Here is a 27,088-nt window from a genome sequence, read left to right as displayed (position 1 = left end):
CCGAAAGCTTCTCATTAAATTTTAGCATTCTTAGTGATTCGTGTGTTATTGCTTAATTCGTGGTCTGACAAAGAGATTTTGTTAATAACAAGGACCACTCACCCGTCTTGCTTTGCTCTGTTCAGTAAGTAGGAACAGTAATTTTTTTAGACAATTAGGAATAGATAGTGAAACTTACTAAATACGTTTTTTCTGTAACTGTGTGAAACTTTCCATCTATGTTATTTTTAATATTATCAGTGTTCGAAACTCTGGTGTTTACTGTAAATAGATATTTAGTATTTTCATGTTCTTTTATTAGTTTATTAAATATTTTAAACATGTCATTGTGTCTGTTCCTTTTTATAAAATATTTAAACTTTGAGAGTATTTGCATACTTATTTGGTGATAACTCTTGCCACTCCTGAAAGCCTTGCTGTTTGGTCAACATTACTTAACATTAACTTGTACACAGTATAATTGGTTACCTTTCTAAGAGCGTTATAATAACTGACTGGTGGCAGTGAATCTACCTTATAGTCTAGACAAAGCTGGTAGAGCGGGTAATCTGTGCCAGCCTTCCCAGGTGTGCATGTGTTTGTGAGTGAAAATTAAATCTCAAAGACTGTGCGTTAGCTACTTGGGGCAGGGACACAAAGCACTGGTTTCACAGAGAGGGTGCTGGAGGACTTGGCATGTACACTCAGCTGAGGGCCTAACCCTACAGCTGTACCAGTGGGGAGTCTTATTGGGGACCTGGGGGAAGACAGGTAGGGAAATCCAGACCCCAGACTGAGTGTGTTTCCTGTGTGCTCTTAAGGGAAATTGTGCTTGATGCAGAGAGGTATGCATTTGGAAATACTGAGTGCATCCATTTGTATGCCAAGAAAACATCCCTCTCCAGTGTCAGTGGTGAGGATTTGGGCTCTTCGATTACTGGCCCAGCATGGGGACATCACAGATGTCATCCTTACAATATGGACATATTGCCCCTTAATTAAACTTTTTTTGCCTCATAGGGTGGCAACTTTGAAAATGTAAACATGAATTACTGAAAGTTAATTTCCTGCAAATCTTAAACTTAAAACCATTTCCTCCTTACTTATCAGGTTGTCTAAGTAGTTTATGTTGTGTTTAGCTAAGTTCCAAGTAAATTTCAAAAAGGAAGTTGAGTGATTTAAATATTGTACAAACTGGTTGACACTGGCAGTGGACCATGTTCATAAAATAAAAATGTGCCCTTTAGACTATTCTTTGTTGGCACTGATTTAGGTTACCACCTGTCCCACTTTGCGAGGGACAGTCCCTCTTTGAGCAGTTGTGTCCTGCAAAAAAATGTAAAAATGGCAAATGTCCTGAGATTTTTGGACAAAATTATTTCCTACATTATATTTAATAGTTGCGTAAAACAGGTATGTATATGAAACACCTAAATAGTATAAGAAACAGAATAAGCAGCTAAAATACTACAAGAATAAGCTTTAGTTAAGCAAAAAAGTGAAGTTCTGTACTTTGTAATGGCCGTGGGTATGTTTTGACCTGCAAAATCTGACGTTTGTACCAAAAATATCCCACTTTGGGCATTTGAAAAGGTGGCAACCCGATTTCATTTGGCAGTTGGCACTGACATGATCTGGCACCGCTTTGATACCTAATTTGATTGGCATACTAAATACACACATGGCTGCGGCCATTTCTTCCAAACAAATTGTGTGGTGCGATTCATAAAATATGTGCATGCTTATTTATTTCATCCAAGTACAAAAACTGAAACAAAAACTAAATTATAATGAAAATTATGGATTCTGTTTCTACCGATCTTCACAAAGGTTTTAATAGTTTCAATTATTAATATTACGTCGTATGAACCGCATTCAACTAAAACATTGTGACAAAATCCAAAGCAGCGTTTTTTCTGCACATGAATAAGTCTGCGAAACCTACTAAGACTGCAGTGCCGCTATAAAAGGAACATCGGTAAAGTCGTATTATTAATTATTTTTATAATGACTCCTCGGCCATTTCTAGCAAGTTTACAGACCACGGAAAGAACACAATGTACTAAATGACACTTGGCAGGGAATTGCGTTAGTGACGCTATGCGTGCCTCAAGTGCCGGACCAGACGTACCAGGTCGTGGCGATCAGATAGACTAACTAGACCAGAACTCAAACAGCTCGAGTGTAAGGTGGCAAAGTGGTCAATAAGAACCCAATGATCTTTAACTACGCCCTGTTTCCCCCCTTCATGGTGAGTGATACATCTTTGCTCCGCAAAAAGCGTAGCACAGAGCGTACAGCAGCGCAACAATGAAAGGTACAACCTGAGTGGTTTGGCGTAGAGTGACACAGGGTGCATCTGCATTAGGATGAAATTGCCAGTGTTGTGGAAGGAAATTAAAGGCTCATGTCTATAAGGTTGTCTGCAGGGGGAACGACCTATTAAACTTTTTAAGTGCAGTGAAACAGGAAGTGAACAGAATTGCTGGCATGCGCTGAAATGAAGAGCTGCAGACAAAAGCCATTCTGTATGTAATGGAGAATAGGCATAAAACGTAAAACCCTCTGGGGTAAAACTGCAGGCAAAGAGTGGGAAAATCACAGCGAACCAACCCCGATGGCCCGACTGCTGCTTTTTAAGCGCTCTAACTAATAGGATTATAGTGAGTAAAAGAATCATGTGCATTAAGATTGTGGCCTGTTATGTGTATGGCTCAGGTGGCTTGATTGCTGTGTGCATCTTCGCAGTTTTTTAGCTCTTTCTTGTAGACCACATTGTCCAGTACTGAAGTTGGGATTATGAAGTTACGGGCTACGACACATGGAGTTATTAGTTAACTGAAAATCTTTTTAGAAAACGTATTGGGTAGGGAAGTGTGGACAGTTGGCCAGAAGAAGTAAGGTCTTGGAACTTACCCATGATGAATGTTGAGTGAGAACAAAAACACTGGACATAAGAAACGCCTTGCACAGGAGTCGGGTCTGGAGATAACCTGTAGAAGTTACTACGGGTAGGTGGTGCTCTTTTGTAAATGCAGGTATCTGATGCTCTACCTTTACTAAATGCCAGTGACTCAATATTATGCCCTCCTTGGGGGAAATTATGTGCCCGTACCTCTCCAATTCGATGAATTAAGCATAGAGCTGTGATATGTGTTCTCATGTGTAGTGTAGCTCCTCTTAGAGATACTGTCTTCTTCATGAAAAGCTAGAACTGCTTAAAGTTGCACATATTAATAAATAATTATATTGTCTATATAACACTATATATTCGTATTACTGTAAAGGGGGGGTTAGTGTCTGAAGAACGTACGTTCACAAAACTCAGAAAACGCTTCTCTTGTGTTCTTCCGTTAGCTGGAAAGCTACCTCTAAACTGTTTACTGATCAGAGGTTGTGAGGTAGGTCTGTGTCAATACCTGCCCTCCTTGATTTAACTCTTCCCTCACTATACTCAGTGGATTGGGTTTCGAACAGAATTTGCACACTTTCAGTGCCTACCCCTAAAGTGTGGTGCCGGTAGCTGGTTCACAGCAGGCTGCTTGCACTAAAAGCTGTTGCTACCCTGCCCACGTCTTGTGTGAAGGTGTTACGCACTTTTCGGAAAGTAAGTGTCCGCGGAAGCTAATTCGGAATAGTTTGTGTAACTCCCTATGGCTTACGCACATTTAAAAACATTGATGTGATTTCGCTTGACTTTACAGATAGCATACGCTCTGTGGCTTTGCACGGTTTTTAGCATTAGATTTCAGGAATAGTTTGTATTGACACATCTTTCCAACTGAAAGAGTGACTGGAGAATTTACGGTTCCATAGTTCATAGAGACCTCTAGTTTCATTTTCTTTAGAAATGCGACATGATGTAGTCAGCTGTAAGCCTGGTGCAAGCATTCACTGAAGACTGTTTCATTGTACATTTTTAGTTTGCAGCAGCTTCCACACGAAAACTGTTTGTTGCTCTTTGTGATTAGGCACAGGGCACAAGCATTATTTTATTTTTCATACGTCACTGTGATCTGACCTTCACTTTGCTGACAAGTTGACTCTTGAGACTTGCTTTTGCATATTAAAGCTTGGTTCTCGTACATTTCTGTCTGCATGGTGGTTAAGAGTTTGCACCTTATGGAACATTAAAAAAACTCGCTCATTTGTTCCAGCCATTTCACTATGAACATGATGCAGTCTTGACGAAACAGTAAAATGAATGTACAAAATGCAATGGATGTGCAAATGGCTATTGTGGAGGAGAGCAACCACTAAGATGTGCAGTAGCAAACATTGCCCATGTGTTAATCATTCTGTGGCTAACCCCAACACATTCTTTATAACTGTAATAGTAACACACCAGCCACAATCACAAATAGATTAATAATAGTTAAAAGGTGGGTGGCGGCTGCCAACATCACTCGCATGTGCTAGCAACTAATATATGCAAAAAGTTCCATTACTGAAAGGAGTAACAGCGTGTTTGCTTAAAAATACATAATTTTTGTATGTACATTTTTCAAACAGTTTTTACAGTGTAGTGAGTGGTGAGAGGGCAGCAGCCCACATCATATGCTTGGTGCAGCAACTGATGGATGCAAAATATATATGCATACACAGGGACACTGTACTTGCTTTAAGCTAGTAAGAAACATTGAAGCTGTCTAGCAAATGTTGCAGCTTGCATGGTCCTGGGAGGCTGCTGTGGCTTCCATACTTTACTGATTGTATTTGGTGTGCTGTCTGGGGCCAGGAGTAGCTGTTCTTGGGTAAAAAAATAAAAAGTGTGAGCATTTTAGGTTATTCATTCCATTTAACAGAGGTTAAGGTTAAGGACTGATAGTGTGACATCCCTGCCCCTATTCTGGTTGTGTTTCGACACCTTTACTGGTTTGAAAAAAGGATTTTTAATTTGTTTTTCTCCGTTAGTAAAGCCATAGTACTTCTTATGGTACGGAGGCTGTTTGCTCCAAATTACTGATTTTTCTTCTCTGTGAAGACAGATTAAGGGACCACCAAGCAGTTCTTTATACTTCTCCCTGAACCCTTTTTCCAGCAACCCACACATCATTTCCTTTATACAATCCTGATTACTGCCGTACTGTAATTCAGCCAGTTGATACTCTGTTACATGAGCTCTTTACACATTTACCTTTATAGAATAGTTAACCCTTTAAATCAGAGTTCTGGATTCCCTAATTTTTTTGACTGTTCCATAACCAGTGGATAATACAACTTTCTCACTACAGATTTTATTGGTGTCATCCTACATGGTATACACCCATCAAACCCCCTCATAAAACTCAACTGGTTTTCTACCACCATGTCCCTTTCTATAGCTCATAAATCAAAGCTGCCCACTTCTTTTGCCCATAGATCAACCTTTTGCAGGTATCGCTACTTCCCATAGATCAAAGTTATGCAGGTATGTCTACTTCCACAGTCATGCCATCCCTTCATCTAAAGGCCATGCAGCAATATTAACCATAAAGCTCTATCATTTCCACCATCAGAAATGCCCAGTATAAACGAACATTCATTTTTACTGCAGGAGAAGTACTGTAGAAATCACTGTATTGCTTAATCTTACACCCTGTCATCCCATCCCCTTGCCTAAACATCTCATCTCTTTGTCAAACATCTATCAACACTTTACCCTGTTTAGTGTTGGAAGGTTAGAAAATAACTGGACAAATCCTACTAACTCATTCCACATACTCTGCTGCAGTCACAAGAGCCTTGGATTAATAATGATACCACAGATCTCAGCTTTCACCTCAGGATATAATTACTCATACAGTGCTAGTTCAGGCAGAAGAGTAGGGGATGATACTCTGATTCTGTTCAAAATAACCTGCAGACTAAGAAAGCAGCAGAAACAAACCCCTTTAATGATCATGTATCTAACTTGCTGATAATGAAATTCCCCTGCCAGACCCTACCCCGTTACGCCTTGCCTTATTCTATCTTCTAGGGCCGGCAACAACTAATACATCGTTATCTGTAAAGTAAGTATTTTTTTAACCTATCTGGTCCCTTAAACAGGACATAAATGATTTCCTAACAGAACTAAACTTTATCCAGTTAATTATTAGCTTTAATTCAACCAGACATACACTCATGCTGTGCTTGCTGTTACCACACTCTCTCCTAATGGGATTTTGTACATTAAAAGCTGTGTGTAGTTCCTGAGCAGCCACTTTCCTGTAACATTCATCTGCACTTCTAACAAGAAATCTCTCCCTAAAAAAATAACATTTTATGACCAGAAACATAGCAGAATGTAGCCATCTGCATACCAAACTTGCATCTACTTCCTGGTCCCCAGTTTATAACCAGTACCCTCTGTAGTTGTGGAAATGCTCAAATGCAAAATTTTAAGACAAGCACTTCCTAGTCATTTCTAGATATTCAGTCTTTGATCCTGCCCCTAGAGGAGCAGAGTTCAAAGGATTAGTTCAAGTAAAGTCATTTTAGTTAGCAGGTCTCTTAAGAGTGACACACTCTCTATCTGTCTCTCTCATGCCCTTCCTGTGGGAGGAATAAAGATGCCTTGTTGAAGTTTCAAATAGTTTATTCAGTTAAGTATGTAGACGGGCAAATTTTCTTGTTCTTAGACTACTAAGGAGCTTAAACCTCTGTTTAAAATGAGAAGTACTGCTTGTCAACAGTAGGAAGAGAGAACCCTGAGCTGATATCAAAAAACGTTAACAACCCTAAGAAATATAACCCCAAAAAATCAGAAAACACACACCCATGCACCTTGAAGCTCACTTATCAGCAGTGTAACCAAAATGGTAACCTTACTAGAAAGTATCTCCACAGGGGTTTTCTAGAATAACTTCTCCCAACTGCCCTCCCCCGACACATATATTGAAAAACTCTTTGAACAAAACCCCCATAAGTGCAGGAAATGTTTAGCCTCTTTGTCTCTTCTGAAGTAATTTTGTAACCTCTGCCTGTGACATATTCCACAGGTACAGAGACAAGTTCAAGTCAAACCTTTCTTCAGCCACTGACTTCCAACGTGTCTCCATCTTCCCTGCCTTAAAAAGCAAATCCAAAAAAATGTTGTGTTTTCAAGTAACCAAATATATCATCTGCTGTTAAGGCAATTAGTATGTTTTTTATCAGGTAAAAGTACAATACCCCCCTTATATACTTACAGATGGTGCTTTCTAAAATTTAACTGTGTCAGGTTTCAAAGGCCTTGTAAAGGCCTTTGATGTGGTTGATCAGGCCTTACTTTTGAATTTCTTAACATCACCACTTTTGGGTTTACAGCTCTTGGATGGCTTTATGATTGTGCTTTACATGCAAATTTCCTTAGGATAGGATTCCAAATCTCACCCACTTCACTAAAGAATTAGCTCACACCTCTGTCTTATCACTATTGGTTTTATTTTTTGTTTTTTTTATCAGTAGGTTCTCCACTGGTACCTTCTTCACCTGCCAGTCATTGTTTATGCAAGTGATGTAATCATTTATAGATCCGTCCCTTCACTCAACATAATCAAGAAAGATTTAGAACAAGATTTAGTGCCTTTGAGTGGCTACAGTAAAATGAAGCAGTAGACTTAATAAAAGAAAGCAAAATACACATGTTTGAGACACAGCCCAAATTTATAGTGGTCCAAAAAACTGGAAAATTTTCCTCAATAACCAAATTGTAATTGAAACAATTTTCTGTACCAAGGCATCTCACTAGGATGTCAGCTAAATTTATAACTTTATTTTAGCATTTGTCAAACTCCTGTTCTAGCCCCCCCCCCCCGAAAGGTCCGTCATTTTATCATCTGAATGAATGCAGTTGGAAAACTATTCTTTTTGAGCTGGAGTATGATTTTAAAATAATCTCATCTGTTTCTAATAAGAATCTCTGTACTTTACAAACCTGTTTCAAACAGGTTTTCTCTGTAGAGAGACCACCATTGCCTACTCTTCCAAAAATAAAAAAATACAGTAAACTTTCAGTTAACCGGCACACACGGGGATTGGTAGATGTCAGATAACTGTAGTTTCTGGTTGCTAGAGAGTTACTATTAAAATGGGCCTGACTAATACTGTACCCTATACTATATTTTTGGTTTGACTTGTTCTTGGGTTGGGTAGAGAGAGGGAATTTATTCCTGTCTTCCTTTTTAGAACTCTAAAACTCTAAAAATGTAAGGTATGTTTCTGCGCAGTGGGAAACAAAGTGCAGTACATGAAAATTGTACTGTATTTCTACATTTTTTTTCTGGTTGTTTGACTTCCGGTTAACTGAGAGTTTACTGTAAAATCAGTACTAGTAATTCAGAGAGCATGACTCCTCCTATGTTCACAAGTTTAAAACTGGTTGAATCTTTTGTCTTTTCTTGACAGCAGACTCTGCATCAGATCATCCACATACCGTAGTAAACCTTCCCATTCATAAGCACCTGGTTTGCAGTCCCCAAGAGATAAACTATGGTGCATTGACAATAGTTTTCTCTCATTGCCACTGAACGCTAGGAATCCCTGCTTGGAAAAATTAAAAAAAAAATCCATTCCTATTCTCCATGCTAAGAAACCCAGAATACCCAGAGCCTGACCTTGCTGAAATATGCTCCTCTCTTTTTTACCTCCTATTTCTTCCTCTTTGCTCATTTGTTACTCCATTGTTCTACTCCCTTTTTCTAATTTCTTTCCGTACTATCTTACCATATATAAACAGAAAAATAAAATGTCTAATTGTTCTGGCAGAGTTTGCTTTTGTAAGAATTATTTCACAAATGCCACTTTTTGTCTTCAAATGTTAACTCTGTCTACACATTTCTATTTGTTGTTAATATTAGCTTACTGTTGTCTTATTAACCTGTATTTTAATTTCAGTGTTTAATCTGTGTGTTCATTGTATTCATCTGTAATGTATTCATCCTAAAGTTTTGATTTGTATTCTGAATGTAATTTAGTTTTTCTCCCTGAGCCTATACTGAAAATAGGTTCATAAGATGATACCAGGCTGATGGCCCGGAAACCTTTATGAGCCTAGCCAAGAATTTGGCCCATGTTACCTCCAGCAGGGACACAGGTGGGATCCCAGGGGTGTATGTTCTGTTTCCCATCTAGGATCCCCTTAAAGAGGGTTAGAGAGGTAGTCTGCTTGACACAGAGAGGGAGTCTATTCTACAGATGGGACAATCTTTGGGACACACATGTATCCTGCCAGTAAGTGCTATTAATGCCACAGACCAGGTTAAGGCCTTGCATGCAGGTTGTGCGAGTGGAGATTTGCTTATGGATATGCAGCAACTCCATCAAGGCTGGGTCTGAGATGGCCTTGTATGCCAGAGACAGGTCACCTCTGAGCAGTCTGTATGAGGCTGAGGGATAGGGCTTTCAGTCTGTCTGTATAGGATAGGTGTTTGAGACCTTGGATTTTCCTGGTCAGGAACCTCTGTAGTCTCTCCAGCTGCTGCATATGCTTTGCAAGGTTCATACCGAAAAGGGCATTTTACTCGATAATGGATCTGATAAGGGAGGAGTACAGGGATGTTATGACCTCCTTGTTCCTGGATGAAATACCCTTATTTATGCGGTGGGCCATGTAGAAAGCCTTCCGTACAATGGAGACAATGTGGTGGTCAAAAGTCAGGTAGCTATCAACCTGGGTGCCGAAGTCCCCCACGACTGATTGCGTGCTTAGTATGTTATTAATGTGATAATTAGTGGGGATGCCATTTTCCCCAAAGGGGATAATGATACATTTCTTGGCATTCAGATTGAGGCCATGCTTCTAGCACCAATCATTAGTTTGGGTAAGGCCCTCTTGGAGGATGTTCACATCGCTAGGGGAATTTAAGACAGCACCTAGCTTGCAGTCATCTGTAAACTTGGTCAGCTACAGACCACTGGTTTTGGCTTGCACTGCAGAAAATTATATCCCAAACAGTAGAGGCCTCAAGACTAATCCTTGAGGTACAACGCTCGTTATGGGTCTACTACTAGAGGTGCCTTCCCCTGTTTTGACTGAGTGGGTTCCATCAGTGAACCAGTTAGCTACCCATCTGGTAACATACGGGTTTATGCCAAGCTGGGAGAGTTTATCTATTATGCCTGAGTGGGGAGTAGTGTTGAAGGCTTTAGCTAGATCAAGGTAGGCACAGTCTTCCCCTCGTCCATGGGTTTGATGACTATTTCAAATAAGTTGACCAAGTTTAACAGGCATGATCTCCCTTTGACAAAAGCAAAGATGTGGATTCTGCCAGATTCAAACTATCAACACCATCACCCATGTTAACATCTCTAGCCCAGTGAGCCACACCAGCTAGCAGGAAATTGAGGGCTTGTCCAGGATTTGAACCCAGACCCTCTCACACCCAAAGCGGGAATCATACCTCTAGACCAACAAGCCACAAATAAAAGCCTCAGAGCTTATTCATAGATTAGTACTAAGCTAACTGCCCTTATGGGCTGTTTTAAGCCTAGTCAATTACCCCATGTGAGAATCAAACCCTATACCTTGTCTTTGTAAGGTAAGCATCTTAACCATTATGCCAACTCCCACCTCTAAAGATCTAGATGCTACAAGATTCAAACCATCAACACCATCATCCATGTTAACATCTTTAGCCCTGTGAGTCACACCACCCACCAGAAATACATATTTTCCCTTCCATGTATTCAAAACCTGGACCTACAGCACATGAAGCCATAACTCTACCCATTTAGCTATGTGGATAAAATAATCACTCATGCCAAGTCTCAAACCTGGGCCCTTGTCAACTACAGCCTACTGCACTAGACCCCACAGATCTTAAAAAAAAAAACCTCTGCCAAGTTTCGAACCCGGGCCTCTCTCACCTACAGCCCACTGCATTAACCCACTATGCCACACAAAAATGGCCAATTTATTTTCTAGTTGGATTTTCCTGGTAAACAGCTAATAAAGTAAAACCTTTCCTAGCGTCTATTCTGTGATACTAAGAAACTTCTCCAAAACAAGACAAGATGTGCCTGCCATCACAGCACTTATATCAATTGAACTCAAAACCTTTCTTATCTCGCTCAACTACTGTCTTTACTGCGAATATAAAATGGTAAATCTGCCCTTTAAATGTTTGTATCTCTCTTTCTCCTCCTCCCCTTTCTGTTTTTATTTGTGCATTATAGAACATATAAAATATTTCAGTAAAATCTTTTGCTCTTCTACATATGCATGTCTTGGATAATACTATGTTTTATTGTAAACAGTTTGCTAAAGTCTTTATTAAATATTGAATTATACATTAACTGTTATAATAGTGCTGTATTGGTAATGTTGGTAACTTACTATTGGACCACCAGACAGGCCTGAATAAAGGGCGGTTGAGATCAATCAGTTCACACCTTGTACACAAAAGTAATGATTGGTTACATTACTGGCTTCCTGACTGTGTAGAAGCAAAACCTAATCCCATCCAGCACTGACAGGTGGTGGTGGTATATGTAAACACACTCATTCAGTACTATATTATAGCTAATATTCAGTATCTGTATAATAACATTTATTGTACTGGACAAAGTTGGATATCTTTTATTTTGCTGTCATGATACAACACTATGTTTGTATTGTAAATGGTTTGCTAAATTCTTTATTAAATATTGAATTATACATTAACTGTTATAATAGTGCTGTATTGGTGATGTTGGTAACTTACTGTTGGACCACCACACAGGCCTGAATAAAGGGCGGTTGAGATCAATCAGTTCACACCTAGTACACAAAAGTAATGATTGGTTACATTACTGGCTTCCTGACTGTGTAGAAGCAAAACCTGACCCCATCCAGCACTGACAGGTGGTGGTGGTAGATGTAAACACTCTCATTCAGTACTATATTATAGCTAATATTTAGTATCTGTATAATAACATTTATTGCACTGGACAAAGATGTTTATCTTTTAATTTTCTGTCATGATATAAAGAAGAGTTTAATTATGCAAGTTACAGGGAAAATGACCCTGTTAAAAAGTTATAAATTACTTTTTATTGATGTTGCTAAGGCTTTAGAGCTTGTTTAAACACTTGAAATACATATTGACAGTAAAATACAGATGGTTTTTGTTGTATTTATTTTGGACTGACAAACCAGTTACTATTCCTAAGTTATGACATGTTAGAGGTATAAAACTACAGTATACAGTGATGTACAACTTCTTAAACATCACAGCTGTCGATTTAATGTTTGGGGTGACTGTTATGGCCCTACAGCAAGAGATGTTGGAAGGGCCAGTCTTTGTAATTAATAAGCAACTGACTGCAGTGCATTCTTTATTTCTTGAATGGGTGGATTCCACTTAAGTTAGAGACCCTTTTTCAGGGGAGACCATGGATACAGATCTTAGAAAATTTGTGACATCGATTATTATTATAAAATGTTTTCGCAGTTTAAAGAGGGTATATGCATAACGACTTGCAGTTAGTCCATCGAATGCAGTGAAACTGTAACAGCTTCTGCTGCCGATATTAAGATAGAAAAAGTGCAAGTAAGATATTGTTTTAGTTCAGGAGTCAAATTATAGGACTATTCTGTAGGGTATCTGAGATGATTTGCCTGTAATATAAGAACTTCATGTGATAAATGGACTAAAGCTAAGACTGAATTAGCAGTTGTAGAAAACAACCCTAACTCAGATGTAGCCAACAGGAAAAAAAAGACAGTCCCAGGGATTCAGTAAACTCTGTGCAGGCTTTGTGCGAAGCCTACATAGAGTTTACATGCCAGTGTGATGAGCAGCAGTGCTACTTGTATATGCATGCTGAGCATCACTCTTACATGAATACAAGTGATGTTTCATGGCCAGCAACACAGGAAACTGCAGCACAGCTCGAGGAGAGAAAGAAGAGTCATACAAGTTTGCCTGTGGGAAACCTGCTCGGTGAGATTACACGGATAGCTATGACTACCAGAGGTGAAAATACTGCAGTAACAGGAGTATTAACACATTAAAGAAAAGTGTTCTTAGTGCAGTGTAACTTAAAACAGTTATTTGCAGAATGATATAGTAGATGGTGGGGTGAACAGTAAGGGCAAATACAATTAAATACACATTAGGCAGGGAAGGTGTGCCGATGAAAATTGGCACTGATGTGAATGATAGGGATGAAGGAAGAGGACATGTTAAATATGGCAGTGTACCCAAGATGTGATATTTAAAGGTATGTGTACTTGCAAGTTAGTAGCATAACATTAAGCACATATGTAGAGAGCACAGTACGTACTGTTGCTTCCATGTCCTGTAAGAGTCTATTTCCATCTTCACACATGATGGTATATATGCAACAGTCACACATTTACATTTCAATGGAGAAGAATGGTTGTGATATAAACATCACTGACATGGTCACTGGAGAGGACATTTAGCAAAAGCAGTATATACAATGTGGTATGTGCATATTTGTGAATATCTGCAAAATGACTTGCTTGAATATATCTGACATGTCACCGTGGCACTCAACCAGTCATGGATACATAGCAACAGACTCGTGGACAAATGTAGATAGAAGCAGGCACAATTTTATAATATTAACCACCATTAATCTGTGACATTGAAAGAATGTGAGTGTAAGTTATTATACATGTTCAGCATTAACAGATGTGTACAACTGTAATGATTGTTAGTAATCTGTTAGGAGAATTCAGCACCCCTTCCCCAAAACTGACCACTTTTTGGAGTGCTTAAGACTGACAGTGTTTAAACCTGGAATTGAAAGGGAGCTCACTGTGGCAAAAGTGATCCACTTGACTAAAGCATCCCTGGCTGACATAGGTATTGGCCATGTGGATAACAGCACTGGGAAATCCACTTATAATTGTGTTGTTTGTTACACACAGCTGTGTATTGCATGCATCTGCCACTTGTAATGCCAATGTCATCTGCAGATGATGTGTGAATTGATGTCATCAGTTATAGTGGTACAACAGTATGTGTGACTGAAGGCGGTGCATCAACTATGAACAGAATGAAACAGAAATGATTAAAAACAGAAATCGACTGGATGGACACTTAGGACATGCAAAAATATAAACCTTCTTAAAAAAATCAATTTGTTGTGCACAACATGAAATAAAATAAAAATGTTTGTCTCTATAATAACCAAGACTTCATCAGATACCTATACAACAAACCAAATACAATTACATGCCTCTGTTTTGTGCTTTAAGTTTTAAAATGCATCCAATTCTATTGTATTTAACGTCGTTTAACATTTTATTCTTGCAAATAATGGCTGTGCATTTATGCACTCAATGGTTTTAGGGTTTGTTTATTTTAAGAAGATTAGGGAATGTTAATTGAGGAAAGCTGATTGATGTCATGTGATTTTCCTGTATTTAAACTTTGTTGGTTTGTTACATAGGTATCCGATGAGGTCTTGGTTACTGTAGAGACAAAAGTGCTTATTTTATTCTGTGTTGTGTAGAATAAATTGATTTTTTTAAAGAGGTTTATATTTTTCATGTGACCTGAGTATTTGTCTAGTCATTCTATTTTTAGCCATTAATGTATCATCTATGCCCATATGCACAGGAACTACAGCAGTGCAAAATCCAACTGTCACTGTGATACTGTTCACATATCAATACATGGAGCACACTCTGTAAGCATGTGTCAAACCTCAAGATGTGCCACACAATCACTGTCCCCTACCGTTGCCATTGAAAATGTTATACTGCCATGAAAGCCTGACATGCGTATATGTGTTCATGCAAACTATCAAGTGGTAATACTGATATGATGTACTGCTACATCTGTGACGCTGTACAGTCACACTATTGCTGTACTTTGGATACAGTTGGACTTCATAGGTTCATAATAGAGTACTAGGCTAATGTTCCAAGAACCCATAAAAGCCTAGCCATATTTAACATGAGTTTCACAATTTTCAGTAGCTTGGTGAATAACAGTCACACAGGTATGAGCCTATGCAATGTTATCTAATACCAACTTCCTCTATTCTTGAAGGACATGGGCGCAACACCTGGAGTACAATTACAATTAGCCATTCATTGATCTAAGTAGCACTTGAAGAGGGTCAGGAAAGGCCTTACCTCACATGAATTGGAATCTTGTTCTAGAGAAGGGGTAGTGTCTGAGAGACATATCTATCTCTAACATAATTTATTATGTCGTAGGCTAGGTTAACATTCTTTTAATGAGTGACACTTGTACAGTCTGGCAATGTGTAACATTTCCATCATAGCCAGAATGGAGACTGCCCTCTAGGCCAGACAAAGATTGGCTCTTAGTGTGTAGTAGACAGAATACAGCAATAGGGCTTTCAGTTTTTCTGCATAGAACTTGTGTTTTTTTTTTTACACCTTGTATCTTTGTGTGAAAGCTCTGTGGTTGCTAACGCTGTTGATGTGTGTTGAGGTACATGCATGAAGGGGCCTTGTACTCAATTGCTGTTCTGTTGAGGGCTGAATATAAATAACATCCTTTGTGGATGGCATACCCATATTTGAGTTGTGCCACATGGAATGGATTTGTCATCACTGTGGACTCATGGTAGTAGAAATTCTGATTACTGTCTGAGTACCCAGATCACATATTGGGTCTACTCTTAGAGGTGTGCTATTTGCTTTCCAAAAGGGAATAATGCTTTCTTGGCCATTTAGTGTTTTTATGGTTCTGGCAGCAGTCATTTGTATGTGTTAATATTTATTGCAGTATATCAGTAGTGTTGTTTGATACAATGATTGTCCACAATTTGCAGTCATCTGAAAAGTTGTCATACAAAGTTTGCCTCAAATTCTTAGAATTAAATACTGAACAGGAAAGCGCTTTGTACAGTAACCTATGTTATGGCCCTGGTTAATGACTTCTTGCTAGAGGTTAATTCGCATACTGAGCCATTTGGCTACCCACTTGGTAATGTACAGGTTTATGCCCAGTTGAGACAGTTTCTCTGAAATACTTGAGTGTGGAATTGTCAAATGTCTTGGCCATGTCAAGTTAGGTGGGATGCACAGTCTTTTTCCATCATCCATGGCCTTTTTGACCTTGAAGAAGTCAACCAGATTAAACAGTCATAATCTAGCCTTAACAAATCAAAAATGTGTTGTGTACACAGATTGTCTATGTCCTTCTTGATAAGGTTCATGAAGATTTTTCCCATTACCTTACACATAAGGCTGCTCAGGCATATAGGTCTGTAATTCCTTTGTTGGGCGATAGTGCCTTCTTGTTTAGACAGATGACTGTTGCTGCCCATCATTCTACCAAAATGTAGCCTGTCTGGAGGCTATGATTAAGTAGGGATCTAACTGTGTCTGCTAGGTCAGGCATAAAGTTATTGAAAAGGCAACTTGGGATATTGTCAGGTCCCATTGATGTCTTGTTTTTAGACTTGGACATCACACAGATGAGCTGCTTTCTTGAGAAACATCAGTAATATTTGCATGTATACTTTAGATGACTTCTAGTGGGGATGGGGTGCTGATGTTTAATCCAAATCTGTCAGCTAGTAGGCTGTTTCCTCCATATGATTACGGGTGGTGCCATCAACAAACAGCTGTGTGTATAGCTGTGTATTCGCCTTAAGATTTCATACTTGGTTAGTAAATGATTTGTGACAGCACTTCCAAGTACAGCCTTGGGTATGCATCACATGCTGTGCAGTGGAAATGCTAACACAGTCTTACAGCTCTACCTATTTCACATCATTACATCAACTGCACATCATATGCCTATACGTTTTATCATTGGAAAGATGTATGTGAGGGCAGTGATACCAAATATGGACACATTACAAATGATGTGGGTGTGTTTCCTGCAGAACAGTTAATGACATAAATGTTGATAGTCACACAATGCTGATGGGCAACATCTGAATAATCCTTGTGAATATCAACACAATTGTGCATACAATGAATTCCCCAAGGTTGCAAGTGAATCCGAACTTATGTGTGTGTATGTAACAGCATTATGCCTTGTTTCATCCACATGTATGTGGCCATGTAATAAGTATGACATAATATTGCTGTATGTCACACAGCATTTCATGGTGGTAGGTATACGTGTACATACCTGTACCATACTGCAAGTGTCACTGTGATGGCTGAATGTAAATTATGTAGAATGTTGATATACTCCACTACAAGAACACATGCCTGAATAAGGTGGTAATATACATAGCATCATTTCATGTGAACAGTCCTCAGGAGCCGTATTACTTCAGCTGTTATGCAAGGAACATGTAATTAAATGGCAGGAGCGCCCATCAATACATTATCTCAAATCACATATTAGAATACAGTGTTGTAGGGCTACTGTGCATCCACACCTCAACATAGCACATGTGAATGACAGCAGGATTGACATGTGCAATGTTCATAGGGTCATAAGACATTTCTAGGGTAATGGTCAACATCACATAAAATCCTAGCCATTATTATACCATTTAAAACAAAATAACTAGACCTGTTTGCTGGAAGATAGTATGGTATATCCGTATGTGTTTGGTTATATTACATACTGCCTCTGTCTATATGTGACATGTGCACCACCCCATGACAAAATTATCAGACATCTAGTGTTCTGGAGATGGCTTGCAGAGGGTCATGGAAGGGATCTGTTTCACGGTGTGTTTGTGCATCTTTGAAATGATGACATCCTCCAGTGTTCTGCAGAAGGGATATTATGTGGACAGAGGGGGGAAAAGGAGTGTTGGATTCATGAGGATACATTAAAGGTTCTCCTGAGTGGGAGTCAAATAAAAAGAGCTTCAAAAGATCATACAGGGACCGTAGTATACCACCAACCACACACACTGAGGTCAGATTCAGACATTAAACCTGTGTAGGTATACAAACTAGACTCTATGCAATGTAAGACTAGTACCACCACATGTCTGACTTCTACAGTACACTTTATAGAGGATGACAGCATCACTGTAGGAAGAGAAGATGATGATGGTACTGAGTGTCTGACATAGCTGTGAACTTGTATGCTGCTCTAAAATTGTGTCCAGGCTGAGAGTTGACTGAACATATACTCAAGTTGACTGCTGTCAGATTAAAACCCCTACCTACTTAGTTACTCAAGCTATAGAGTAGAGTACTCAACACTAATGCCACAGCAGTAGTCTGACTTTAAAAGTGTCAGACTGCACTTTGTAGAGGACATCATCAGTGTATGGTGAGAAGAGGATGTTGGATGGACTGTATGAAATTGCTGTGTAATCATGCTCCAGTGTAAAATGATTTTATGAATGATACTTGAGTGAGGAAAGCATAACATAGACTCATGGTCTTCTGACTAAGCACAGACGCATTTAGACATACAGGCACACACACAGGTTGACTGTTGTGCAATTTGATCCCCTACCTAGCTAGTTACTCAGGCTGGAGAACATACTACTTAACATTTGTGCTATCACAGAAGTCTGATTTTTATCATTGTCATAGTGCTGTTTATAGAGGATGACACCATCATAATGTCACAGGTAACAGACTGTTATGAGACTTGTGTGCAAAAGCTGGACTTCAAATTGACTGTGTGATTGCAGTATGCAAAAATACATTTAAGGACATTCTTGTAATATAGGTGAAAGAAGCTGTCCTGAATGCATGTTGCGGAACTGAGACAGTCATGTCCTGTTTCTCAGTATGTTTAGATATCTCTGTCTCTCTTTCTCACACTTTTGAAAACAGCAGTACTTCAAGGGTTGAGGCATGTGTCTTAATATTCAGATGAAGTAGTGTCTACATTATTAATGTGATGTGATCATGGATGACCAGTGTTCAGTGTCAGTGTAACCCCATACCAAATGCAACAGTGCAGTTATGCTCTTTATTTCTGTAGTCTCCTTGACAGTGGCCCAGGTAAGAATCCCTTTACAAAGGACATTGCACTTTGCTGAAAAACTGAATTGCGCGGACAATGACAGTATTAGCACATGCATGCTTACTCTTTCATTAATTCAACTAGAACTTGTGAGGTAGTTTGGAAAATACTATGCTGTTCATACTGTAGTTTATATAGGAAATGTGTGCAAACTTTTATTACATAAATAACTGTTGCTTTTGCCTTATCTATGTAATTTTGATTTGCCTTCCTTCGTGCAAACAGGCTAAGTGGCAGTGAGTGTTCATCAGCACTCTGGACAGTACTGAGTATTGAAAATACACCTGATGCCTAACTTTCTCTGTGGCACAATGTGTAAGAGGAGTGAACTGCTGGTCAGAGCACAGATGAGACAGGGTTCAAGTTCAGATTTTTTTTTTACACTTTTTTTACAAATTCAGGATGGCATTAGCTAAATAAATGTAACCAGGACCGTAAATGTGACTGTCAATGACTGCTGTAAAGTATGTGTATTCCAAAAATTTTGTCAGCAATGCCTTCCTCAATACAGTTGTACAATTATTAGCTATTTTGCAGGCCTTACTGCTTTTATGTTTTGGCTTAAAAAGAACTCAAGTGATCTGTATACTCTATGTTAATCCGAGAGTTAACAATAAAAAAAAAAAAAAAGTTTAGTATAATTTCTTTCACTTGGATAGACATTGTATTAGTATATTTTTATATTTATATTCAGTAATTTTCTTATGTATTATATCATATGTTTTTATTTTAGTGTTTGGAGACGTAAGCTTTATGATCACAAGTTTTAACATTTCCATTTGATTTGCACAAGAGTCAGGAAGTTTGAACTATTTTTCATTAGAGATACTAATTTTAATGATGGATGTATCTGATTAGGTACGTGCTAATATTCTTTCAGATCTTGAAAAAGATGGATATTGAATCGTTAATTCACGAGTCATTATTTTTATTTTATTATATCTTACTCGTCTTACTTGCATATACGCGGCCAAGCTTAATAAGCTAAAAAAAGGGTGTCTATATTTTTATCATTATAGTTTTTTATATTTGTCATAGTTCTTAGGTTGGTACTAGGCTATTGGCCCTAGGGCCTATACAAGCCTGGCCATAACAATTCCCTGGCTTTCTTCCCACAGGATTTACTTCCCTGGACTCCTGTCTAGCAGGGCGACTGATGTGATCCCCGGGGTGAATTTCCTATCTCCCATCCAATCATCAAGGTTCCTTTTGAAGAAGGCCAAAGAGGTGCTCTGCTTGACATGTATGGGCAGTCAGTTCCAGAGTCTGGGGAGTCTCTGGGTCGAGAACCTATCCCTCCAGCATGTTCTGTTCATTGTGATGACAAGGTTTAGATCCCTGGAGCATGTGTCTCTGAGGGATTGGGATTTCTTTGAGTGTAGCATGGCCAACAGCTCTGGGTTTGACATGGCCTTCTATGTTAAGCAGAGATCACCTCTCAGTAGACGATATCCTTTTTTATATTTTCTAATTTGAGTGTTTTAATTTTATGTGACTTCATGTGATTTGTGGTGCAAATGAAAAAGTTGCATCCTGTTTGACTTGTTCTTAAAGGGAACTCTATTGATCTGTACGAGCTATGTTGTTGATTTGTAATAATTAAAAACTTTTTGAATGTCCTTTTTAAACAGATTATGTATCTTCTTTTCAGGATGATTTAGCAAAGTGTTTCACATACTATGCTCTCATTTAGTATTTTCTTTTATTTTTCACTGAGTTTATCTCTGGATATGTGTCATGTTTTGTTATTTTAAAAGACTTCCTACACTCAGGAACACATATACATATGTTTTATGACTTCTACAAGTTCCTACTTTTTGAGTGGTACATTTTGGTTTTAAATATTTGAATGAATGTTTAATCCTTTAATGTCTGAAGAAGCGTTGGATGAACAACGTGAAAGGGTTCACTTTTTTACAATAAAACTGTGGATTCTGTTATATAGCCCTGCCATGTGTGCTGTCTCTTGATGGTATTTTTGGTTTCTTATTAGCTTTCTAGAAATGCCATTTAATATTAATAATTATAATTATGATTCAACAGGTACGTTAACTATTTGTGTATGGCCAAATATTCTGATAAGTTGTCATAGTATCAACAGTTTCCACGTCACATTAAGTGAACATTGCATCCATCATCACCTGAACATGACACACCGAATCCTACAGAAGCTTTTAAAACTTTACACACTACAGGAGCATTGATAAACTATTGAATTAAGGTAACATGTTTGTATTATCCATCAGCAGAGTCCTGTCAGTCTGCAGACACCATCCATCACCCTAATAGATACATACACGTAAAGAGGGGTGGGAGTGAAGGGATGAATACAAGGAGAGATGAACATACACCTAACAATATTTTGTTTAATAGAACATTCATGGACATGCTTTTTGTCTGTTCTCATTATTAACCTGCCATGCTGTATAGTATGAACTGACAGACATAAGGATTAGGTGAGGACAACAGGCTTATGGCAAGCAGAGCAAGACTGGAAGAATATGTGATAGTTGTGGGGATGGATGTCACTTCAGATACTCATTTTTGGCCAGTATTCATTATGTGTTCATGAGAACTCATAACCGGCAAATATTACTATGTGGGTTAATATAGCATCACACTAAGAAATAATGAGAAATGCATCTGGAATCAAACCCTTAAAGCTATTAGCGGAAAAAGCTTCAGTGAAGTCATTTTATTCCAACTCTTCACATAGGAAGTTGCATTTTGTTACATTCAGCAATCTAAATATTTGTCAAAGTCAATATTTCAAAGTACTGCCTTTACTCTCTTAACTCTGTTCCTTTGGTGCAGCAGCGAGTTTAAGCAGTGTTGCATGGAGATAACCAGACTAGTGCAGCCGATGGCAAAAATCACCAGGTTTTGCCATGGGAAATGAAGAGCTTTTCCTTGCCACTCACTATTGTTGCTTGATTACCAAACTGCATGAAAATGCAGAGGACAAAGACTGAAGGCTTTATTATGGACCATTTCTGCCCATGTATGTGTCGCTCTTCTTTTGTGCATTAAGAAGACATTGAGGTGTGGCTGTTTAAGTTGTTTATCATATACAAATACATCAGGATAGATAGCAGGAACATTAAACTTAAAGGAATTAACTGACTACATACTTGCATGCTCACACTGTGGCTGCTCACTCAAAATGGCACTCTTTACTTGCACATACTCAGTACTTGTATGCATGTGCTGTCTCACTGGAAAGTTTCTTAAAAGTATGTCACACACACTGATCTACATCCTCTCTTTTTACTGAGATGTCTCATGTAAACAATGACATTTGAACAGGTATGCAATTATACAGATACTAACAAAGAAAAACAGTCATGTCCAGGTTGCTGTGTATCTGGAAGTAGATTTCGAGATGCGACCTGATCTTGTGACATAATAGATAGGACTGGGTTTAGTGATAGGGACAATCACTGGGGAATGTTCTGCTTGATGAGTTTCAGGGATTTTCTCAGGAATGGGGATTGCTGATGGAATGTTCTCTGTAACAGGAACATTGGACACGTCACTCTGAGATGAGTCTTTGTCACAGGCAAGATACTGTAACACGGGTTCAGACACTGGTAACAAATGCTTCAGTTTTCGTCTGAATTCCACTCCTTGTGATTCTACAATGTGCGATCTCGGCTCTTGACACAAACTTTTCACAAATCTGATACGATAAAAACAGTTTGACATCTGCATCCTTACTATGTCCCCTTTTGTTAATAAACTGAGCGGTTTGCTGGTTTTATCATAGTACGACTTCTGGGACAAACGCTTCCAACAATTGGGCTTTTACTGCTTTGTTGTTCTTAGCCCATGGAAGCAATAAATTACTGCTGATTGGTAGTGTGGTTCTGGTTTGTCTCGGCATAAGCCTCTGGGCAGGTGAACCAAAGATGATAATCACGAGGAATGTTTGAGATTTAACAAGTTGAGAAAAACATCGGTATTGTCACTTTTGGATTTCTCTAAGCTGTTTTGCACTTTGAACTGCACGTTCAGCCAAGCCATTTGACTGAGGGTATTCAGGACTACTCGTAATATGAGCAAAGTCCCACTCTTCTGCAGATTTCTTGAACTGCTGACTTGTAAACTGTATACCATTGTCAGAAATAACTGTGTGTGGACTACCATGGACAGAAAAATGTTGCTTCAACTTTGTAATGACACTACTGGAAGTTAGGTTGGAAAGTAGGTCAATCTCAAACCAATTTGAATAGGAGTCTACTAACACCTAGTGATGTTGACCATTCCACTTAAAGATATTTGTAGCTACTGTCGACCAAGGTAGTTCAGGAATCTGGCTTAACTGAAGTGATTCTTTCTGTTGATGTGGCTTTGTACTATTACATAATGAACAAGATGAAAGTACTTTCTCTATCTCCTGGCACAGAAGGCCAAAATACTAGACCTCTTGCCCTTCTTGTGGTAGAATCAGTTCCTGGGTGGCCACAATGCAAGATCTTAATGTACTCAATACTTCTCAACTATACCAAATTTCTTGGTAAATGCCGCTTTTGAAGGCAAAATATTAGGGTGCCACGAATTCCCGAGTGGTCCCTTTAATTTCCGAATTTCCTGGGATTGTTTTGAGTTGTTGCAGGTGCAGTGATGTCAGAATTCAGCTGTCGCAAGTCTTTTCAGGCTTTAACTTTACTGCTCCGCAAGTCTTGTCTTCTCAGGCAGCTCTTCTATGTAATGAAAAACTGCAGGAGGGTTGTGCTGGTTCATTTTGTAGTGCCCTGCATTTATTTTAATAGAAGTGGTATTACAAGTGCTGGAATTGATTCTGATGTCTAGTATTAGAAGTGCTGTTATTCATTTTTAAACATTGGGAAGTGCCAGTATGTTGTTGTTTCTAAAGTGCAATGCATTAGAAGTGGTATTAAAAGTGCTGGAATTGATATTTCTGAATTGAACTCTGTCTGTTGCCGTGCATTCATTTGCTGGTTCATTTCATGTGTGTGTGTGTGTGTGTGTGTGTGTGTGTGTGTGTGTGTGTGTGTGTGTGTGTGTGTGTGTGTGTGTGTGTGTGTGTGTGTGTAAAATGCCCCAGGTAGGTATAACTGGTGGTTAGGGTTACCCACACTCAACCCCTTGTGTACAAGAAGCAGTAGCCTAAATTCTCTACCCATACCACCATTTGTGATTCAAAGAGTTAAGTTCTTAACTGTCTGGAGTGTTTGGCTCATACTTTTGGTCTGTTCCTCTTTAAAAATTCTGGTTTTCTGGCATACCAGTGAGAACTGAATTCACTAAAAAAGATAGCATCCAAGTTTGTCTTCCTATCTTTCAGGAAACACATGGTAACACAAAATATTTTACTCTAGTAACTTGTCTAAGATTACATAAGCAATGTTTAAAATGTGTCCCTGGTTTTGGGCCTTTGCTCCACCCCCCCAAATAAATGTTGTCTCTTTCCAGATTTCTTGTGCTGCATAGTTCTTCAGTGGGGGAGAGAAGTTTAGTGCTGGTTATGCTAAGCCTGTGTGTGCTGTTGCAGTGTTACTTATTTTTTTAATGTAACATAGGCAATTTATTCCTCAAGGGCAACAGACACTTTATTTGTAGATGAAACAATGAAATATAAAGTTGCTTGCTAGCAGCAGCCTTGGTTACAAATCTCTTTAATGTGAAATCATTTAGATGACTTTACTTCTGCAGAGATTGTGCATATTTACTGATACTGGTAGATTGTAGAAGTTTGAATAGACTTTTATCATGGAAATGTTCTGAATTGGACAGTTTTGTCATTATTTGTTCATGCATTTTGTTTCATTGCTTACTGGAAATATGTTCAAAACAATAAATTTAAAACACATTTAAACAAGTGTGCTGCATTATACAAGGAATATAATTTAATACAGTCAGGAAGGTGTATCAAAGAACACCTGTATGTTTCGTGTGCAAGGAATCTATGATTTGAAAATAGCCCAGAGGTAATCTTTATCCTCTATTGGGCAGATTCATTTTCTTTGACTGTGGGTTTCAATGCCGTTTCAATGAATGTGAGTTTCAAGGGCAGAGAAGTTTTAATGCTAAGTCTATTTTCATCATGAGACACGATTGCTTTGTTTAGCAGATGTCTATTAGTGTTTGTGCTGTAAAATGTAAAATAAAAGTTTTAAATGAAATCCAGATAATCATTGTAGAAGTAAAGCAGTATGCACATTACAGTGTTTATGGTAAATGGGGCGAAATAGCCAAATAATGGGACATTGGAATGGCTGCAGGGGGGAGGGCTGTGTATGAGGGGCCCTATTTGACCATGGTTTTGTGAGGGGGGAAGGGCAACAAACTCAGACAGCCCTGAGCGGCAGAAACTCTAACTACACCACTGGCAGTAGGCCATGGAGAATGACTTTTGTAGGTTCTAGCAAACTATAATATTTTTTTGCTAAGAATAGAATATTGCTTACTATTAAATGCCCACATACTACAAGTCACCAAAAACAAAATCCTAAGGGTCATCATCATCTCCCTTCCTAGTGAATGTCATTGCTACACATTTCCAAAAAAATGGTTACTATTTACAACACGGTCTGGGGCCATAGTCTGTTCGTATCCCACAATTCCATTGGAGTGGGTGGGGTTACATAATTTATGTATGCAAATGTTATATTAATCAGCCTACAGATCTGTACCTATTTTCATGGGCCTTTGTCCACAGGTTGAGAGGTACTCTTGTTGCATTTCATGATGATACCATTGTGTTGGTGACTAGTTTCATTCTGGATAGGTTGACCATAAATATAGTTATGGAGCTAAGAACATGCAAACACAATTGCCAAGAACTCTTTCTTAATCTGGGCACATTGCATCTTGGTCTGGGTAAGAGTTCTTGATGCATAGGCTACTGGTCAACCCTCTTGAAGAATGACTGCACCAGGATCAAACTTAGAAGCATAACAGGAAAGAGTAACTGGTTTGTGGAGAACATCATAGTAGCTGAGAGTTGGTGGACTAGCAATTTTCTGTTTCTGGACATCAAATACTTTGGTGCTGTTCTGACCATGACCAAATTACATCTTTGCATGTCAGCTCTCTTAGCAGTGCTGAAAGTTGGCTTAAATCTGGAATAAACTTGCCTAGATATTTGACCGTGCCAAAAAAACATTGTAGAGCTTGAACATTGTCTGGCACTGGCATCTCGAGAATTGCTGTTTGATTGGAAGGATCTGGTCATAAGCTGAAACTGGTTAAACAAGTGACCAACATAAGTAACTTCTTGTAGCCTGAATTTGCATTTCTAAGGATTCAGCTTAAGATTCACTTCCCATGCTCTTTCTAGAACTTTCTTGAGGTTTCTGTCATGTTTGGCTTTCACCATTGCCTCCTACTAGATCTACTATAATAGCACATGGATAGCCAGAAAAAAATTTGCTCCTTCGCAAGCTGAAAGACGTCACTGGTAGAATGTATTCCAAATGATATTCTCAGAAATCTCTATCTTTCAAATGGCATACTGATTGTGATTATTAGGTCAAACAAAATTTGCCGAAATGAACTCTTTGTATCTAAGATGAAAAAAACAGTGGCATTTGGCATAAGGGCAGCAACGTTTGTGCATAGGATGATGAGTTTTTTTAATGTTTTGTTCAAATCTCTTGGATCAATACATATTCTGATATCCTCTGAGCTTTTCTTATGAGCTACTACCATGGAAGATACCCATTAAGTAGATTCTTCTACTGGACAAACGATTCCTAGCTGCACCACTTTGTCTAGCTCAGCTTTGACTCTGTTCTGCATAGCTACTGGAATTTTCTGTGCTTGTCTGACAACTGGGCTGATGTCTGGATCTAACTTCATAGAGTACACAACTGGGAGTTTACCTAGTTTGTCTGCAAAAATATTGGCATACTCAGAAAAATTAGTTTGGGCGAAATTTGAACTTTTGTCATTCAGGCTTACATGGTGGACCTCTTTTTTTATTAAGTGAAAGCAGACCCATTTTCAAACTGTATCTGAGGCCTAATAATGACTGCATGTGTCTCTTTACTACAAAAAATTGCAAGTCATAGCTATTCCCAGCAGTGTAACATGAAAGCACTACTGAGCCTTCGGTTTGAATCTCTTCACCACCATAAGCAACAAGCTTCACACACTTTGTCAAATCAAGTTGTTCTGTAGTTTTTACTCTAGCAAACATTTCTGCTGACATAACATTGCACTTTAACCCAGTATCTACTTTGAGCTCTACTAGACTCCCATTAATCCAAACAGTACAATAGATCTCATTCTTTGCCCACAAATCTACT

The 27,088-nt window shown here is 38.7% G+C and overlaps 1 long non-coding RNA gene across 2 annotated transcripts in view; it reads left to right on the top strand.

The window, feature by feature from the left end:
• The first annotated feature begins 1,858 nt into the window (after window positions 1-1,858).
• LOC122813366 overlaps window positions 1,859-27,088 on the top strand; it is a 212,738-nt gene continuing 187,508 nt past the window's right edge. The window contains exon 1 of one of the 2 annotated variants that reach the window (XR_006366673.1): window positions 1,859-2,230. This is a non-coding gene — a long non-coding RNA (uncharacterized LOC122813366). Of the gene's footprint in view, window positions 2,643-27,088 lie in introns of both variants that reach the window. The other variant, XR_006366672.1, reaches the window with a different exon arrangement.

The sequence above is a fragment of the Protopterus annectens genome, chromosome 10.part0, assembly GCF_019279795.1.
Source record: "Protopterus annectens isolate FY-2018-M chromosome 10.part0, PAN1.0, whole genome shotgun sequence".
Lineage (NCBI taxonomy): Eukaryota > Metazoa > Chordata > Ceratodontiformes > Protopteridae > Protopterus > Protopterus annectens.
Note: the sequence above shows the minus strand (reverse complement) of the source record. Positions and strands in the feature narration are given on the sequence as shown.